The sequence below is a fragment of the Panthera pardus genome, unplaced genomic scaffold (assembly GCF_024362965.1).
Source record: "Panthera pardus isolate Hobbes unplaced genomic scaffold, ASM2436296v1 HiC_scaffold_11, whole genome shotgun sequence".
In the NCBI taxonomy this organism is placed as follows: Eukaryota; Metazoa; Chordata; class Mammalia; order Carnivora; family Felidae; genus Panthera; species Panthera pardus.
The window spans coordinates 11,447,786-11,466,502 of NW_026526666.1; positions in this window are offsets into that span (position 1 = coordinate 11,447,786).

An 18,717-nucleotide genomic window follows, 5' to 3' on the forward strand; every position below is an offset into this window, starting at 1 on the left:
GACCTCAACTGACTGAGCCACCCAGATTCCCCAAAGCCTTGCTTTGTGCTCTTTAAAGCAAAGTACGCAGACATTGGGCACTACGCTGTAATTCTTTTTCAACATTTTATTATGTAAAATTCTAAACATACTTTAAAATTGAAAGAATTTTACAGTGAACACCCATGTATTGACTACCCAGGTTCTATCATTTGCACTGTACTGTACTTATTCCATCTATCTTCAGTTCCTCCGTTCTTCTAGCCATCCATTGAACCATCTCAGCCTCCACCCCAGACCCCAGACCAAATGGACCAGAGACTCCAGATGTGGGCCCAACAATCTGCATTGTAACATACCTGGTGATTCTGATGCTTGCTCAAATTTAAGAACCACTCAAACTTTTTGATGCATTTCAAAATAAATTGGAGATATTGGTACACTTCCCCTTAAATATTTTATGCAATAAATATTTATTGAGCACTTACCAGGTACAAGGCAGTATTCTTAATGCTAGGGAAATAGTCTTTCACAGCCTGATAGATAACTGTCATTAAGTTGAGAGAGACAGAAAGAGAAAGGGGGGCACCTGGCTGGCTCAGTTGGGTCGTGAGTTAAAACTCCATGCTGGGCATGGAGTCTACTTAACAAGAATAAATATATAAATATTGAAAAAACCCAAACCACAAAAAAGATGTTGACAGAAGGAGAGAGGGAAGAAGGAAGGGAGGGAAGGGGAGAGAGGCATGTGAGCAGGAAGGTAAGTAAGCAAAGCAGAGTTGAAAACTTTTTCATGTGATTATTGGCACATGTAAGTGACTAGCAACTGACCAGAAGCAAGTAGAACAGAAGCCTGTTAAGTCTTTGAGGGACTTGTACCATTAAAGGATTTCACAGTGTTTGCCCAGTAGGATGTAGGAATTTGTTGCAGATGGGACTGAATCACTGGGACTGATTACTACAGTTACATTGTGCTTTTTCTATCATGGTGTATGGCACAGAGGCTGCTCTCCAGGGTCCTGAAGCCAGAGCCCATCAGTCTCTGCCAAAGACTGACCCAGCACAAAGCAACCCTAACTACTGGGTAGACATTTGGGGCTCCCAGGCAAAATTTTGGAAACGACCTTTTTGGGCTTCCTAAAAAAGAAATGGCTCTCCATATTTCATCAACACAAAGAGGGAAAAGGAAAGAGAGAGGGAATGAGAGAGTGAGAGCCCAAAAGTGAGTTTCATCATGCCTATTTGTGGGTCCACACTGAATCAAGCAAATAATTAGACTTAAGTAAATAGAATTATCTGAGTCAACGAGTAGTGTTCCTATAAACTTTAAGGGTTTAGGTGAATTTGTTTAGGTACATAACTGACACTTTGTGACATTTTAGAACAGTGATTCTTAAAATGTGGTCTCTAAATTAACAGCATCAACATCACCTGGGAACCAGTTACAAATGCAAATTCTCAGCCCTTCCCTAGACCAATTGAATCAGAAACTCCAGAAGTGGGCCCCAAAATCTGGGTTTTAAACCCTCCAGGTAATTTTAGTGCTTGCTAAAATTTCAGAACCTCTGCATCTAGCAAAATGGTTCTCAATATTGGCTGCACAGTAGAATCACCTGGAGCTTTGTAAAACCTGAGGCTCGGTCCAACCCCCACCTCCAAAATGGAATTAGAGAGAGTGGGAATGATTTTCAGGCTTTGTTGTGTTTTAAAATTTCCACAGGTGATTTTAATCTATAGCTAGTGTTGAATCACTGCCTTAACAGTTTAGAGAACACATAGAAATATACAGTGAGTCAATTGGGAATGACAACTCCCAACACCATGGCTTCTAGCTATTAGCCTTGGGCTTCTGGGCCCTGAAGCCTTTCTGGGGTTCCTTGAAGACAGACTAGGTCATCCTGGCCACACAAAGACATCTCACTGATATGAAGTAGGAGGATACTAGAACATCCGCATAAAATTGACGTAAGTGGAATTTTGCCACCATTGATTATAAGGCCCAATTTGTGGCATTGTTTAGAATGACACCATCATATTACAGCTCTTTGATGAGGTCATCACATTTTGATTAGTCTCTGGTTTCCCACCCTGTCCCCCTTGATTCCCTAATCCTGGGTCGACAGGGAGGCACAGTCTTGTGGAGTAGAAGTCATGACAACAAAAGATGTAGAAACTTTTCTAAGCCATCTTAAGGAGTGAGAATGGGGAGGTCTCAATACATTACCTCTCTACGTCTATTAGAGACAGTGGGACAGGCTGAAAAGAAAAAAAAGATAACACGTACAGCAGTGGTTTGTAAACTGTAAAGTATTATAGAAATTAAAGGCACTATTATAATGATTTTCTTCTTAAAATAATAATTATGCAGGTGGGCATCATTGCAGTGTGGTCTGATTCTAGAGGAATCTAAATGCTGTACATCGAATGAAGCTTCTTAGCAGTATTGCTGCTAAGTTAGAGTTTTGGGGAAATACGGACTCCATTGAAGGTTTAATATGTGAGACCAGCCAGGGCTTAATCTCCTAGTCCCTCCTCTGAGTTTTATAAAATGACTCAGATCTGAGGTGCTGTAAGATCCTATCAGACTGCATCTGTTTTTAAGGAAATCATAAAATGGTACTTTAGAAGGAATTAGGACAGGTTGGGGGCATTTTGGGGGCAATACAGCTAAAATGCCTTTCATCTGTCTCATTTGTTTTTCCCTTAAGTCTCAGAGACACTTTTAATCAATGTTTTAGAAACTGGATGTCATTTAAAGAAGTTAAGATTTCAATCATAGCAGGGGCGATGTTGGAAAAAATTTTAAATAAATTCACTTCATTTCCCTTTGAAGAGATGCCAAAATGTATCTCTTCATTCTAGAGCAAAGCTATCTATCTGAGAGACATTGAAAACTCCCTTCCAAAGTTACTTCTAGAGTCTCCATGCTATCTCTCTGCATTATTTACCACGAAGAGCACCTAAAATAGCATTAGCCTGGCAAATATAGGGCACGGGGAGGGAGCTGGGGTTGGGGAGGTAATTACCCAACCCATTATGGAAGCTGTGCTTGAGTTAGAAAGGGAAGTTGAGCACCTTCTTTAGGCATCATTCAAATTGGAAGGGATTTCAGATCATTTGATGTTGTAGGCTTTGAATCACTCTATGAGAGGTTAGATGTTAGTCTGGCAGTATAATAATTTTCTCTGCACTACTACAAAATGCAATGGAGAGAGAAGGTGATAGAGGCAGTGTAGCTTGTATCCAAGGTTGGTTCTTGGCATCACTGTGAAAAAAATTTTTTGTCCGTGCCATCATTGTCCCTATTCCATGATTTTTGCTCCCTTTTTGTATCTTCTATCCCAGAACCAGGACTAGGATGAGGCAAGCATAGTGCCTAAGGTAAAAACTTTAAGGACACATTCACTCTCATGTTTGTTTAAGTACCAATTCTGCACCTGCGTGAAACTGAAAATGTTTTGCTTCCTTATATTTTGAACTCTGGGCAGCATGCTTGCCTCACCCTAGTCCGGGCCCTGTTTTACTCACATAAAAATACCCAGCATTTACATACTAGTCCCCACATATTTCTTCCCTATCTTACCACCAGGAAAATCATCTGATAAGCTAATTTATGCCAGAGAGTTGGAAGCATACTGAACTACTACTCCCAGGAATATGTGTGTCTCCAAAGAGGATTTATGGAAAGGCAATTTTTGACCATTTCAGTCTTAATCTGTATCCAAAAAAGTTGAAATCAAAATCTTTAAGAGATATTTGAACTCCCATGTCCATTGTAGCACTGTTGACAATAATCACAGATGAATGGATAAAGAAAATGTGGTATACACATACAATTGGATATTATTTAGCCTTAAAAATAAGGGAACCCTGTCATTTATGACAATGTGAATGGGAGATATTATGTTAAGTGAAATAAGCCAGAATAGAAGGACAGATACTACATGATTCCACTCGTTCAAGGAATTTTAGTCAAATTCATAGAAACAGAGACTGGAATGGTGGTTGCCAGGGAATGGAAGGAGGGGGAAATGGAAAGGTATTAAGTAGAGGTACCAACGTTCAGTTACTCAAAATTAATACATTCTAAAAATACATTTGTACAGTCTCCATGGTCAACAATGCTATATTATATACTTAAAAATTTGCTAAGAGGGTAGATCTCATAATAAATGTTCTTTTTACAATAAATAGAGGGCTGGAGGAAACTTTTGAAGGTGATGGATATGTTTATGGCATAGATTGTGGTGATGGTTTCATGGGTATATGCTTATCTCTGAGCTCATCCAGTTTTGTACATTAAATATGGGCAGCTTATTGCATGTCAATCGTACCTCAATACAGTGTTGTGTTTTTTTTTAAGCAAAGGGCATTTTATATGGAACAAGAAGAGATTCCATTGACTAAAGGCAAAATTCATGGAGATAATGAAAGATAAAATTGAAAAGAAATGTTGGGGTCAAATTATGAAGGGCTCTGAATACAGGCTTTGAATGCCATTGTACAAACCATGGACTTCAGGTCACAGAGAGTGATATAACTGGGTTGAGAGCGTTTAATTTGAGGAACATGGGAAAGGTCTCATCCAACTATAATATCTTTCCCTTAAGCCCACTGGAGTTTAATTTGAGTTTCCCATTGGATATGAACACATTTGGAGTAACAGGTCTTGAGGGTTGGGCAGCCCCTGAATATAAGCATTCATTCATACTTTAGTGTAAACTAGTTTAGTTTTAGTTTAGTTTAGTGCAATCTAGTATAAACTAGTGACCTAGTTTAATGTAACCTAGTAACCTAGTATAAACTAGTAACCTAATTTAGGGTAACCTAGTCACCTAGCATAAGCTAATAACCTAGTTTAGGGTAACCAAGCATAAACTAGTAACCTAGTTCAGGGTAGCCTAGTAACCAACCACAAACTAGTAACATACCGTAAACTAGAAACCTAGCGTAGCATAAGCTAGCAAACTAATGTAAACTAGTTTGTAATGTAATGACTTGTAATGACTCATGAAAATCAGGCGATTTGGACTATATTTACAAAAAGAGCACTGTTCATGGAAAGTAGACTTTAACAGCATTCTCCAGTATGGTACTTGGGACAACAGACTACGGCCAAGAAAATGATAACAACACAGGAGGCAGCCATGGGATAATATATGTCAATTATGATAACTAATTTATAATTCAAAAATCAACTTTGCCTCCATTATTTCATTTTATCCTCACAACAGCCTCAAGAGGGAGATGAGACAGTGGATACTTTTATCAATAAGCACACTGAGCATCTCAGACTTTCCTGGCCCAAAGGTCACCGGGTCTCTGCCAGAATCCAAGCATTCTTTTTGCCACCCCGCAAAGCTCACCTATTTCACACTGTTGCCAAAGGCCAGTCCATTGGGGATTTAAAACTTTGGTCCTTCTATTAAATGCTATTATGTATCTGAGACTGTGAGCCTTGAAGTCATGAGCATTGACAGATCTGTGAGTAACAAAATCAAGGCAGCTCAGCTTGTCTGCTTGTCCTAGTCTTGACCTTCTATCTCTGAACTTCTATTTATGTTCTATTTGTCAGTGGGTTTTCAGAATACGTGGAGTGGAGAGAAGGAATATGAAAAGAGTATTATTATTGTGTTAAAACCATGGAATATTTACTGTTACAATTATTGTTTGACATATTGCTGGCACTTGCAGAGAGAGGACTCTGAGCCAAGCCATTGCAAGTCTGTATTGTGCAGTTATTAATGCGTGACTGATACGCTCATTACCCTCAAACCTTGGGCAACTAATTTCCTACTGAGTTTCCACTTCTTCTTCCCATAGAGACTCTTGCTTCTTGAGCCTGGAGCCTGGAACTGGGAACAGAGCCTTGGGGACCTCACTGCTCCCCCAAGGGAGATGTCTGGTTAGCTTGGAGTTGGTGTGGTGGGAAAGAAGGCCCTTTGTTAGACTCATCCTTGCACTCTGAGAGGCAGAAAGGGAGGCATCTGCCAAAATAGAGAGAAGCGATAACTCACTTATGCAGAGCATAATAATGTAGTTGACAGCGCACTTGCACCCTGTTATGTCACCAAGTCTTCAGGACAACCTGAGGGGGCAAGCAGGGCAGACAGCACTGTGAGGAAACCAAGGCTGAGGGAAACAAAGTGCCTCTCCTGAAGTTACCTGGCTGGAGAAGGTTGAGGCTGGTACATGCACTAGGGGGACCCGAGGCCAGAGCCAGAGTGCTTTAGCTACACCATCCTGCTTTCTAGGAAGTGGAAATTTTCCATACCCAAAGATCACTCTTGTACAGTTCCAATGCCCGTGACCATTTCTACTTAAAACATTGGTGGGGTGTACCTTTAGTTCTAAGCTTGAAGAACCAGCTCTGGTGTCACCATCTTCAGAAACTCCTCTCCACCTCAACCTCTCAGCTTGGGTAGGTGCTAATCCACTGGGCTCTCACTTACCCTTTACTGAAATGATAGCATTTACTACTTTTTTATTTACTTACCACTTGTTTGCTTACTTGGTCTCAACTGTGAGCTGCTCTGGATTTGGGTCATATTCACTGGCTTTCGGGGTGCTTAGAACATAGTTGGTGGGCAATTCAACTTAAACTGAATGCCATTGTCTGAGTCCTTTGTCCCTGAATGGAGTTAGTGTCTCTGTCTCTCTTGACATTTTCATGTCTCCTACTCCTTACTCTTAGACCTATTGTTTTTAATTTTTAAGGTTTATTTATTTTGAAGGAGAGAGAGACATTGAATGAGTGGGTGAAGAGCAGAAATAGAGGGAGACCCAGAATCCGAGGCAGGCTCCAGGCTCAGAGCTGCCAGCACAGAGCCCAACACGGGGCTCAAACCCACGAGCAGTGAGATCATGACCTGAGCCAAAGTCGGATGCTTAACCAACTGAGCCACCCAGGTACCCCTCCTACTCCCTACTCTTAGAAAAGGATCTTAGGCTCTCACTGACTCTGTGGTATGAGTGATTGAGAGGCTGATGTGGAATCCTTCCTTGCAGTGTCTACATATTAACAATCAACTGGCACTGCCGTTGTAGAATTCCCAACACAGAAAATCCTGATGGCATTGTTTGGTTGTTGTAGTGGTGGTGGTGGTAGTGGCATGTGTTATGTTCCCCAATGAACCACTGCAGTGGAGAGTGGCCGGGTAAAGGGAGAATGGTCTGTCTCTGAGACCACTGGTCTCTTATCTGTGAGAGCATATGAGTGCATTTATCCAAACATGATGTGTGTGTATGTGTGAGTATGTGCATGCATCTGTATAAGAATAAGAGCTAGAATAAGATAAAAAGAGAAGAGGAAACATAGTAAGTCTATTTCTCCCCAGAGACAAAGCCAGCAAAGGAAGGACCTGAGAGAGAAGAAGACTAATGTAGTTGGAGCTGGTCACCTTCTTCCTGCCTCCCCATCCTCTGTCTCTTCTCTCTTCTGACACATCTGGGATGATAGGCCAGCACTGGTGCCTGTCTGGAATTTAGCAATGCCTAAATCAGATCACCATCAGGCTCCTGGATGGGTTTAGCAAACATCCACAGTATGGAGGGCAACATGGGCACAGAGCAGGCTTGAGGATGGGACTGAGAAAGAATCAAGGGCAGAGAACACAGCACGCTATTTGTCTGCTCTCCGAAACACCATGAAATTTTAATGTCCACAAATGTGTGCTCAGGTCACTCAGTATCCTGTCCTTCTGAGTGCACACTCTCTGAATCACAGACACATGTCTTCCTCATTGGTTCAACAACCATTTAGTGTGTGCCTCCTCATGCCAGGCACTGGGAGGTATACTACATAGGGTAGATGGTGCCACCCCCCTGCCCAGGATCTCACCTGCACCTCCATTCCTGATGCTGTTCTCAGCTTTGCTTAAGTTATAAGCTCCTGAGGGCAGGATCTAGATTCTAATCATCCCTGCCTCTTTAAATATCTTGTGCAATGCTCTGCCCATAGGCCTGACACACACATTTCTTGAACCAATAAGTAAGTAAATTAATGAATGAAGTACAAGATATGACCTCTCCCTTTAAGGAGGACAGTTTAGTATGGGAGAAAGTACTTAAATAAAAGACTTCCAGGACCCCTTCCAATTTTGTGATTCTGTTTTTATGAAATATCTGCAGTATAATGCAGAATGTAACACGTTCCATATTATCTCAGCAGGGGAAGAAACTCAAGTTTGATTCAACCAATGATTCAGTATCTGCTGTTTGTCCAATAGTATTCCAGGCACTTCTGGAGCGCCTGGGTGGCTCAGTCGGTTAAGCGTCTGACTCTTGGTTTCGGCTCAAGTCATGATCTCACAGTTTCATGAGTTCGAGCTCCACGTTGGGCTCTGTGCTGGTGGCATGGAGCCTGCTTGGGACTCTCTCTCTCTGACCCTCCACCACTCGCACTGTCTCTCTCAAATAAAATAAAATAAAACTTTAAAAAATTTTAAAGAAAAAGTATTCCAGGCACTTCTGAATTATTGCCTCGCTCCATCTTGACAACATTCTCATTCAGAATGCAATATAACTTAATGATAATAGTAGATATTATATATCGAGAGAGGCTCTGTGCCAAGCAACATGCTAAACTCTGTGTATGAATGATCTCATTTAATCCCCACATCAAGCCTGTAACTAGGATATTATTTTTCTATTTTAGTGATGAGGAAACTGAGGCCAATGGGAAGTGAACACTATGTCCAAGAGACATGGTGTTAGTTATTGGCTGCCTTGGGGCTTGAATCCTGTCTGTTCGACATCAATATCTGGACTTTTCATCACTTTGGCTGGGATGCCTAAGGGCTCTGGAGACACATCCTGTGTTTGATTCCTGGCCCATCACTTTGTAGCTGTGTGATCGTGGGAACTCATGCCTCTGAGCGATAATTCCCTCATTTGTAAAGCAGGAATAGTAACCACTGCCTCAGAAGATTGTTGTAAGGATTCAAGGAGATAATATATGTACACGCCTGTCACACAGTAGGTGTCAATGCATGTTAGTCCTCTAAAAATGGACCGGCAAAGCACTTCTCTTTCAAACTTGCCCTATTGAATCACCCTTCCCTGCCCCTGGCCAGATTCTATAGCTTTTCCAGTCACTTTCAGATATTAGAAGTTTTATTTTCAGGTATTAAAAAGGCAAGGTGGATCTAAATCAATACTTTCATTTCACATCCAATTTAAGTTTTTCTCTTTCTTCCCAACTTGGGACCTCCCTGTGCTCATTAGCCAGCTGTGGGGTGAGGGTGGCTGTTTATTTCTTTATGCTACCTGTTCCATCCCATCCCACCTACTGGCCTTGCCTGGGGCTCCTCCAGGGCTGGGTGAGAGGAGGAGTAGAGAGAAGGGCACATCGACCTTGATTGGTGCCACTATAATTTGGTAGCAAGGTCCTCACTCAGTGTGCTCTTTGGGTGTGCAAATGCTCTTTCCCTCCTGGGGTGCATCTATGAGTCCTTTAAAAGGTTTCCCTCATGGTTCTCCAAGAACTAGAGTCTCTGGATGACCTCCAATGGCTTCCTCTAAGCTCCTTCTCCAGCGTCATCCCTAGCCTCTCCGCTGAGGTCACTTCACCCAGCAGGCAGTCCCCTAAGGCAGGTCCCCCTCAGGAGCCCTAGTCCAGCTCCTGCTGTGACAGCCACTTATCCCAGGGAAAGCTCCAGCAGATGCCGGACGCTCAGGCTCTCCGCACAATCAGTCAGCCTGCTCCTGACCTTTTGACTTTGTCAGGTGAGGATCAGGGGCCAGTCTCCAGTCTCATGCACCTAAGCTCCCCAGGATATAGTTCAGGTTCTCCAGAAGCCCATGCCCTGCTTGCTCACATCAAGACCCCTTCCCAGGTCAGCTGGTTCTGGTGGACCCCCTCCATTAACCTCTAGCCCTCTCTCATGTATGAGATTGAGGTGGGTGGTGGGGGGAAGGCCCCAGGCTGAATTTCCCCATTTTCTGGTAAGCCTTGCAGATGAGATGCATCTAAGCACCCTCTTGAGAATGTCCACACATTTAATAGTTTCTCAGCTTTGAGACCTTAGTCCAAACTCCAAGATGATAAAAAACAAATTCAATAACATACTGTTGCAATTCTGTCTCTCTCTCTCCCCTATGTACAGTGCACCTAGTTTTCAAACGGTATCACAAGATGAATAACAGAACAGAGCATTTGCCTCTCCTATCCATCCTCTTTGTCCCTTTCCCCAAAAGCAACCAGTTCCAACTTTTTCTGCTATTTATTTTGGTAATTGTATATCCTTGTTTCTAAATAACAACACATTTATAATCATTTGTTGATTTCTGAAGTTTACAGATTATCTTCTGTCTTCCTAAAGCAGGAGAGGGGAATTTAAATCTTTTACTACCCTCCCTCCTCCACCACAAATATTCCCTTTCCTCCACCTTCCTAGTATTTTTTGATTCTCTAGCATTTTTTGATTAAATAGTGTATCCATTGCTCCCATGTAAATGCTAACAGTCAAACCACCTATTTTGATGGGTATATTTCTGCTCTTGAATAACTGTTTGTTTTCCTTAGAATCGATCTTTGCTCATTTTAGTTGTTTGCCTGGTATGCAGTATGTAAATACTTCAAACTCCTTGGCGAAACTGTCACATGCTTCTCCATAAAGTTCAACACGAGAGATCATCTGTCTGTTCTGTGTTTTGGGGGAGAACCACCCACAAGAGCCTTCAGCCATCCTGTTCTCTCTGCTCTGATTGCTCTCTGGGACCCTGAACTGCTACCATCTTGGGGATTTCCTTCACTGTCATCCAGGGAAATCATGCCTTTCAACTATGATAGATCTATTTCCCGATTTGGTATCTTTCTCTTTCTTGGTTTATATTTTCTTTGCATTTTAGTGGAGTACATCTCTAGGAGCTTCCTGAGAAAGGGTCTCAGGAATGGCAGATACATTTTTTCAAACCTTGCTGAAAATGTCAGACCAAATAAGAAAAAGTTGGGTGGTTATTGCATTGTAGGTTAGAAGACATTTTTTTCCTCTCAGAATTTTATTGGTTTGTTGTTCATTGTTTTTATTGGTACATCTAATGTTATTTTCTTGTCTGTCTTTTTTTTTTTTTTAAACCACCCACAGGGTGAGCCACCCAGGCACCCCTCTACTTCCATGTTTTTTGTCCATGCAGATTTATACTTTAAAAATAATTTTTTAGTCATTTTAGAAATTTTGAGTTTTGAGAAGAAATAAATTTGTATGCTGATTCTGTTACAAATCGGTGTCCATAGTTACTTTTGTGGAAGGATTTGTATGGGCACCTTGGTCTCTTCTGCCCACCCCTCCATTCAATCTGATACTTAAAGTTCCATAATTGTTTCTTTTTGTCCTTGGTATGAAAGTAATTTCTTGTGTCCATGAGCTTTCTTGGTCACCGGCTCCATTACAGAAGGGAGGATCTCTTTCAGATGTAAGGGAGGATGTCTTTCAGATGTAAGGCATTCTGAGATAGTAGAACCTTAGCTAGGACTCAGGGTGATTTCCACGGAAGAAAATGGGATGTGAGCATAGGTAAGACTTTCTGGGCATAATGAAGAGAAGAGCAAGGAGTAAAGATGGGAAGTGGGAAGGAGCAGTATGTTCAGAGATTGGCAAGTAGCTTTGACTGACTGGTGTTTGGGGTTTTGTAGGATATGGAATTGCAAAGTTTGCTTGCGGAGACCCTTGAATGCAAGGTTAAGAAGTTGGGACTCGGTTCTGTATGCAGAGTGAATGTTTAAGCATTGAGTGATCCAGTCCTATCAGTGCTTTGGGAGGGTTAACCCAGTGGTCAGGCTAGGATGCCAGAAGAGGAAGGTCCAGAAGCTGTGCACAACTTGAGGAATGTAGTAAAGATTTGGAAGAGAAACTAGGGGACGCATGTGGAAGATCTCCAAAAAGGTCTTAAAGTTTTGCCAAGCAGTGGTGAGGTTGAAGGCCAGATTGCACACACTCCCTTCATATGGCCAACTCTCTCATCCATCAAAAGTCATTTCAAGGGTCACGTATTCCAGGATGCCCACACTGCCACCCTCCATAAGCCGAATCAGGGGCTGCTCCTCAGCACTGCCATGGTTCCTGGGCTTGGATCCACCATAACACTTCTTACGTTGTGCTGTAAATCTGAAATCTCTTTATGCACAGGGCCTCTGTTTTATTCAGCTATGTGTCCCCAGAGATTAGCACAGAGTCTTACCTGTAGCAAATGCTCAATAAATGCTTGCTGAATTAGTGAGTAAGTCTAGGGGTGTCCTGTTAAATTGTGTTTGCTGACTTTCTCTGGAAATGGTCAGCAGCCTGTGAGAAGCAGAGGAAGAAGACAGAGGAGCTAGGCCGAGATCAAGAGCTGGCATGGTGTTTCTGAAAATATCAAGGCATCAGGGGTATAGGATGTTGGCGGAGCCAGCATCAAAATACACTCCATGAGTGTAACTTCACAACTGTTGGAACGGCTAGTTTCAAAAGGACAAGAAATAACAAGTGTTGGGGAGGATGTGGAGAAAAGAGAACCCTGGTGCACTCTCGGTGTGAATGCAAACTGGTGCAGCCGCTGTGGAAAACCGTATGGAGGTTCCTCAAAAAATTAAAAATAGAAATACTACATGATCCAGCAATCCTACTTCTGGGTGTTTATCCAAAGAAAATGAAAACACTAATTCGAAAAGATATATTCACCCCTTTGAATAGTAGCCAAGGTATGGAAAGAACCATCCATCCATGGATGAATGAAAGAAAATGTGGTGTGTGTATACAATGCGACAGTACTTAGCCATAAAAAATAACGAATTTTTGCTATTTGCAACAATGTGGATGGAACTTGGGGAGTATTTTGCTAAGTGAAAGAGAAAGACAGATGCTGTATAACTTTACTTGTATGTGGATTCTACATGAAAAAGCAAGCAACGGAACAAAACAAAACTTACACATACAGAGAATGGATTGGTGGTTGCCAGAGGGAAGAGGGTGAGAGAAATGGGTGAAGGGGATTAAGAGGCACAAACTCCCAGTTCTAAAACAAGTCACTGGGATGTCATGTACGGCATGAGGATCTAGTCAATAATATTGCATTGCAAATTTGGAAGTTGCTAAAAAGGTAAATCGTAGAAGTTCTCATCACAAGAAAAAAAAATTTTGTCACTGTGTATAGTGACAGATGGTAACTAAACTTGCTGTGGTGATCACTTCCTGGTGTATAGGAATGTCCAGTCATTGTGTTGTTACCTGAAACTCATGTAATGTGTGTCAGTTATACTTCAATAACAAAATAAACTCCATAGAACTCAGGATGGATCAAGAGGTACCCCTGGAGGACAAGTGGCTGTTGTAATTATCAGTAGCACTTATTGATCACAAGGGAATATTTCTATTTCTTGTGCTATGAGCCTCGTGACAGTCCTCTGAGGTGTGAAGGACCTGTGTTATTACACTCACTCTCCAGTGGGTCCTCTGAGACTCAGCGGACACAGGGATACTAAATTTCAGAGTAGGAACCCAAACTCATGCAGCCAGCCCCTCATTCCAGGCTGTTACAGTTTTGTTACACACGTTCCTGACACACATACATCTGGCAGGTGCACAGGGGTGTGCACACAAGCTTGCACTCACAGAAGTGCACGCAGACACATAGACCCTACAACTGGAGACCGTAACAGTGCATTTCATCGTGGGTCTTCCAAGAACCCGTCTCTAAGGCTGTCAGACTGCATCAGCTGCCAGAGAAGGAGGGGGAAAAAAATCAAAGAATCTCTTTGACAGCTCCCATTAAGTGAAATATGAGGTGAGACGGAACGAAATAAAACTGGGAATGAAATGACAGGGTTTTTCTATCTCACCAAAAACGTTTGAAAGCCATTTGTCTGATTGCTACCCATTCATCACCCGCCTCAGCTAGTGCAGACCCTCTCCGCAGGTCCCTTCCTTACACTCACCAGAGAGAAGATCTTTTTGGAAAGAGGATGCCCCTGCCAAGTCAGCTCAGAAAAACACTTTATGTCATGGATGGGCTTCGGGCCTCCTAGATGCACTAGTTTTCCATCTCTGAGACTAAGGTCCCATTCCAGTATGGCCCTGTTCCCAGAACATCTCCTCTTTCTAGTTCCTATTTCCTACACAGTCTCCACATTCCTGGAGCAGCCCTCATTCCTAGCAAGTCCCCTCATTCTAGAATATTCAATAATCAACAGCAGCCCATTCCTTAGGTCATCCTTCATTTCCAGATTATCCCATATTCTCAGCTCATCTCTCCCATTCGTAACTCAGGCTCCCATTTTCAGGACAACCCTCCATCCTCAGAATCTAGAACCCAATTCAAGGAGTAGGACACAGAGTTGCCAGGCCACTCTCCCTGTCCCTTGTCCATCTGGAGTAGAGCCCTGGTTTGTAGGGACTTTGGTGAGTTTCCTGGTAACCCCAGCCTCCTCTCTCAAGCCAGCCTCCTCCCCTTGCCTTACTTCCCGGTGGGTGAGTGAGAACCACAGAGCCCTTTGCAAGGATTCGGGTATGAGGAGCTATAAGGTCAGTGAGAATTAAAACTAGTCCTGTTGTCTTGTCGCTCCACTGGCTGTTTGTGCCAGCGCCACCCGGCCAGTGGGCTCCCTGCCTCCAACCCTAAGCTTGCTCTCTTTTGGTGTTAGGGTATTCCTCTAGATTTTCAAGATGCATAAAATAGCCAGTATGAGAATAAAGAGGACATGATAGCGGTAGGACTGTAACAAAAGGACTCATCATCCTTCACGTCCATTCGTATGACAAAGCTCCGTTCACTCATCAAACAAATATTAATTGAGCACCTGCTACTGCCTTGCAGTGAGTGGGATGCATATAGGAGCTATTTGGTGTAATCCTGTTCACACAACAGTTCTGGGTCTGCCAAGATTTCCCAGTTTGTCAGCCTGACAGTTAAGAATATCTTCTTCTTGGGGCGCCTGGGTGGCTCAGTTGGTTGAGCATCCGACTTCGGCTCAGGTCATGATCTCATGGTTTGTGAGTTTGAGCCCTGCATCGGGCTCTGTGCTCACAGCTCAGAGCCTGGAGCCTGCTTCAGATTCTGTGTCTCCCTCTCTCTGCCCCTCCTCTGTGCATGCTGTGTCTCTCTCTCAAAAATAGATAAATTTTTTAAAAAAGTATATCTTCTTCCTATGGGTATAAACTCATTTTCTTCTGATTTCTGAGGGTCACTTATTTCTATCCACCCCAACCCCATAAATGGACCCCTGCTTCACCTCCAAGGCCTGCTTTCTGAGCAGCAGAGAGAAGAATAAAGCTGCCACCAACTAAAACTTCTAGACTGAAAACCCATCCCCTTTAAGCCCTTGTTTAGGGATTCTCTAGTAGTCTGGATGGTGGGTGCTTTCCACCAGGACCACCAGACTTGCATGCTCTCTGAAGGCAGGAAGGGAGAGAGAGAGGTGAAAAGGGAGGAAGGAAAAAGGGAGGAATGGAAAAGGGAAGGAGGGAGGGAGGGAGGGAGGAAGGAAGGAAGGAAGGAAGGAAAGAAAGGAAGAAGGAAGGAAGGAAGACTTCTTCACTCCTGACCCAAGCTGGGCTGTCCCTAGACTTCTCCTCACTCTCTTGTGATTCCTATAATAAACTTTCCTACAACGTGAAGATGCTCAGACCCTTGGCATTTCTTTTCTACGATGGTGTCTCATTTGTCTTTCCTGTCTGAGGTGAATATCTGTTGAACTGAATTGGTAACAATAGGGGAGCTATTACTGACTTGGTGCAGGGTGCATCATCCATCCAGATGCTTGGGAGCTTAGTCTTGGGGATATTTCCTGGACAATGGAGAGGAAAGAACCAAGTGGACAGGCTGGGTGATGGGCTAGGTGGAATTCTTAGTTACTCAGCTCATTAGCTGTGGCCGCTCCCCTTTGTGCTTGTCACTTTCCATTTGTTTTCCCTTTGTCTTTAGTCAATTCATATTACTCTGCCTCCCTATCCAGGCATGATGTTACCTGGTATCATTCCAATTCCAAACCTGCCTGCATATTAATCTTGACAATGCACCTGTGGTTTCACTCATTCTTCCTTCAGCTGCTATTCCAAACGGTCCCATCTGTGCAATGTATTGGCTTGTTTATGTAAAAAGAAGGGTTTGGAGTAAGGCATACCGACTCACACAGTTCCACTGACCACTGCCTGCAGCAAGCAATTTCTTAGGTTATTGATATGTAGGTGAGGGAGGCCATGAAATTGGTGCTATGGGTCATGGGACTTTTACCTTTTGTGGCTACACAGCTCCGTGGTTCCCCTAAACTGTGTGACTGTGTGTGTGTGTGTGTGTGTGTGTGTGTGTGTGTTCTTATTTGGGAATGTTTCCCAAGTGCTTACCTTGTGCCAGGGGGCTAATCAGAGCTGACAGGGATCTGGCACCTTCCCTTTGCAACTTTTCTCTTGGAAAGTGTTTGTGTGGTATCCTGGGAGCTGGGGGTTGGGGGTGGGGTGGGTATGCTTGCTCAAATGCAGATTTCCAGGCCTCCACTGACTCAGACAATGAGTGTCTGGAGTGGGGCCCAAGTCTCTGAGCTAAACAAGCTCTCAGGTCATTCTGATGCAAACCATGTCCCACAACCACTTTGATCAAGGTATTACTGCAGCATGGTGTAGAGCCCAGGCCTCAGGGCTCACAACCTCAGCACTCCTGACGTTTCTTGCTGGGTAATTTTTGTTGTGGGCTGTCTCATGCAGTGGAGGGGTTTAGCAGTGTCCCCGGCCTCTACCTGTAAGATGCCAGTAGCACTCCCTCACATGGTTGTGACCACTGGACTTGTCTCTAGACATTGCCGAGTGTCCCCGGAAGGACGACATCATCTCCAGTTGAGAACCACTGATGGGGAAGACAGAGCAAAGGTGCTTAGTTGGACCAAGAGAGATTCAAATATGGACTCTGCCACTGACTAGCTGAGACCCTTTGGGCAAATTACTGTGCTTCTCTGAGCTTTGTGAGTTCCTTATCTGTATGATGAAGAAAATAATAATCCTGGCCTCAGGGGATTTACTGGCATTGCTACAGATGAGTCTCAGCAGAGATAACTTTCTATCTTCCCTCCTGGAGAGGACAGCAGCAGCTGACGGCTGGATGTTTGGGGGCTGGGTTTGGGGGCAGGAAATCTCTCCCTTGTAGAGACAAGAAGGCATCAGCTGGTGGACCAGAGGAGTTAAGAAGCAGACTGAGGGCAGCCGTAGTCCTGAGGGACCAGCAGAGATAGATGAGAGTGGAGAGATAGAAGCTAAAGAAGCCTTGGGTATACCTAGCCACCCCCTGCCAACCTCCTGCTCACTGGCTCTGGAGGTGGTAGCCGTTAGCCAGCTCACTGCCTGCGTGTGCCCTGCAGCCCCGTGGCTTCTGTGACTGACTCAGTGGCCTGCTGTGTTCTCCCAAGTTGCTGATGGGCCTGCAGGCCCCTGGTGTCTGCCTGTGCTTCTTCCTCCCCTGCCTCCCCTGCCCAGCGCCTAGCAGGGGCTAAGCAGCTGCAGACCCCAGGGTTCCCGAAGCCCCTCCCCGCTGGCTTGCATTCTGTGAGGCACAGCAAGGCTGCATGGTGAGAAGTGTATTTTTAGCTGCCCTAGCCCCCATGCCTATTTTTAGCACCCAGCACAGGGCTGGGCAGCTAGGCTATGCTCAGTGGGAGGGCTGGCAACCGCTCCTGACCGAGAGCTGCCCCACCGGCCCAGCCAAGTTGGCTCAGCTTCAGGTGGGATAATTAGGGTAGTAAATTCTGCACTTCACAGCTCAAGCTTCACCAAGGCGGTGGTGATCACCATTCAGGAGAGTTCGTTTTCCCTGCACAGGATTTGAAACCCTCTGATGTCATAATCCTCCAAGTCTAAGGAAAGCAAAAGAAGTCTAGGCTGGCAGAAAATATTGAAGAGACAAGAAGAGAGACAGAGACAGAGAGACACCCAGAGAACATGGAGGAGAGAGGGGGCGCTAAAAGCAGAGACAAACGGACAAAGATTGAAACAGAGAAAGGTTTAGTGTTGCACATGTGGGGCCAGAGACACAGGCCAAAAGATGGTAACAGAAAAAGAGATGAGGGCAAACAATGCAGCCCCAACAACTTGGGATTATTGATCCAGGATGAAGGGTACTGTTCTAAAGTCCCTACATGCTTCATCTCCTTACATATCTATACCTACAATACCTGGACCGTCATGACCCTGTTTCAGAGGGGGACTGAATGGTTAAGCAACTTGCCCGGGATTACCCGGAATGAGTGGGGGAGCTGGGATCCAAGACCATGCCTGACTTCAGAGCCCAGCTCAGGCAGTACCTTCAGTGGATGGAACAGTCACAGGCAGATGCAGGATGGAGGACCCCGGAAGCGGGGGGGGGGGGGGGGGTGAGATACACATCACCGTTACGGTCTGCTGAGCACCTGGAGGCCAATACCTTGTCTGTTTCCCTGGGGAGATGGCTGTCTGAAATGGGTGCCATTGATCCAGGTGTCAAGACTGAATTATAACACTTCCCCAAACGTGTGTCACACTGGTAGGGTCCCTGTGCCACTGCCGAGGCCGCCTGGCATGCTTTTCGTCAGAGTGATCACAGCCCAGCTGGTTCGCTATTTGGAAATACCATCGCCCACCATGTCATTAAGCGAATTGAACAGGCCAACTTTTCTGAGGCTGGAGGAGGGGCTGCAGGGAGCTGTACAGAACAGCTTTGGATTTGCTTATTGTCATTCGTATCCTGACCTAACGCTGCCCACTGCTCTTCTCTGGAAGCATGAGATTCCTCAGCCCCTGCCAA